This window comes from Arvicanthis niloticus, chromosome 10 (assembly GCF_011762505.2).
Source record: "Arvicanthis niloticus isolate mArvNil1 chromosome 10, mArvNil1.pat.X, whole genome shotgun sequence".
Lineage (NCBI taxonomy): Eukaryota > Metazoa > Chordata > Mammalia > Rodentia > Muridae > Arvicanthis > Arvicanthis niloticus.
The window spans coordinates 66,895,713-66,897,928 of NC_047667.1; positions in this window are offsets into that span (position 1 = coordinate 66,895,713).

Here is a 2,216-nt window from a genome sequence, read left to right on the forward strand (position 1 = left end):
TATTCTTGCTCATAGTTTGAGGCCATTGAGGTGGAGAAGAGATGGCCACAGTCAGTTGGGAATCAGAGAATGCACAGTAAGTAGGACCTGACTATAAAACCTCAAGGCCTACCGCTCAGGTTCTACTTCCTTCAGTAAGGTTCACTCCAGAGATAGCAGACTGGCTGGAGACTGAGTGCTCAAATGCATGAGACTGTGGGAATGTTCCACACCACAATATCTGGCTAGAGACTTTGCTTTTAAAACCTTCTTCCCTCCTATATCCTGTTTTCTATTCTAGTCACCCGTGTTTTCTGAATGTGGGTCAGTGTTCCACTTGATACCCTCTGAAGAACTGAAGGATTTGCTTCCAAAATAATAGGTTCCATTAAGCAAGGAAAGACGCCAATCTCTGCATCAGATACAACCGATCTTGCTTTGTTTTGTTGATGTCTTGGGGTAGAGAGCAGAAACTTGGATCTGCAACTGCAGAATGATGAATTCATTCACTTAGGGCAAATGGAAATTGTGCCATAGGCTCTTTAGATTGTTAAGAGAGGCACAAAGAATTAAGTTTTGTCTTAAGTAGAAGCTTTCAGGACAAACTCTACACATTCCTTTGCCCCTGGTTATAGAGGTGGACTTGCGGCTATTTCATGGGGTCAACTCTTCTACTGATGCAGAATTTCTCTTGACTTTGTTTGTGGGTGTCTCTGCTTGCATTGACTTGCAAACAGCTCAACATGCTGTTTTGGATTCACTGAGCTCAGTGTCAAAGTGCTGATGCAGCTGAAGAATTGTAGAAATTAATTTTTTAAGTGGTAGTGAAAGGGATAAGACCCTAATCCTGAATCCGTGCTTGGTAGGCTAAAACTGATCAATTTCCTAGGCCCTAATTAAAACAAGCTACCAAACACAACAGCAGCAGAAAATCCAGGGCCTTTTCTAGTGATGAATGCAACCAGCCTGCAAATTTCTCCTTGCTGGGAACAGAGATTTCCTGTGTAAGAACAGCTTAACACAAAGCTTCCTGGCAATTTATATTTGATAATATGCATGCACCCACCACTCTCCTCCCCAAGCATTGGCCCCACTGAAATCAAGCAATAAATCTACGGAAGGAGCTTCCTTCTGCACATGTGTGTCTTTGAACACAGAGATCGCTGGCTATTGAAGGGGTAAACAAATATGTCAGGATATTGACTCTTACATCATTCGAGTTGTGAAAATCTGCGGTGAGCCATCTGCTTTTAAATTTCATCCTGGCCTTCTGTCAATTAGCACTATAATTTCAGATGCAATGTAGGTTAACTTCTGATTGATCTTCAATTACCACTGGTTCTTATCCATTTGCTTTATTTTTAATTCGTTTTTCTCTCCCAGATACACAGGGAAGTTGTAGAATGACCTTCCTGTGTTTGAAATGCTGATTGCTCGTGAGCATAAAAGAATCTGCATTCTTTCCTAAGCCCTTCATCCCAGATTCTCTCGGATCCCAGGTACTACACAGTTTGTAGAACAATATATGCCAAAAAGAGAATTAGGAAAACTGCAGAGACTCATCGAATGTAAATATAATTCCTTTTCCCCTTCCTGTAAAATTTAGAGTTGAGAATTTTCATCAAATCATGAAATTTTTCCAAATACCCTACACATGGTTGTAGTGAGATTTTTGAAAGAATCTGGAAAGTGTGCAAAATCACAGCTCCTTAGGATACCAGCCCTTAGGTCTCCAAAGTCTTCTGCCCAAGCTTCCCTGGGAGACAAGCTGCGAAAGCCTCCTACCAAGTGACCACTAGATAGATCTTCCTCAGCACCACCATCAGGCAAAAAACCATAATCTCCCTGACCTGAAGACGCAATTCCTGTTTTAGCAGCTGATTCATGTTTACTGGCTAGCATTGTTCAGTTACTTCTCAGGCAATCTGAAATGAGGTATTATGACTCTGATACTTTCTATATGGCTTATGGTAGCTTACCACTGTGAGAAGTTCTTCATTTTTGCTTAAAGTTCGATTCATGGGCTGAGGATGTAGGTCCATTGGAAAAGCTCTTGCCTGTAGTGCAAGAAGCTCTGGGTGCCATCACCAGCACTGCATAAACCAGAGATGGTGGAAACATCTGACATTTTAGCACTTGGGAGATAAAAACATGAAGATCAGAAGTTTAAGGTCGCTCTTAGCTCAGAGTGAGTTCAAGACCAGCTTGAGACACACAAAACAAGCTAAATGCATAAA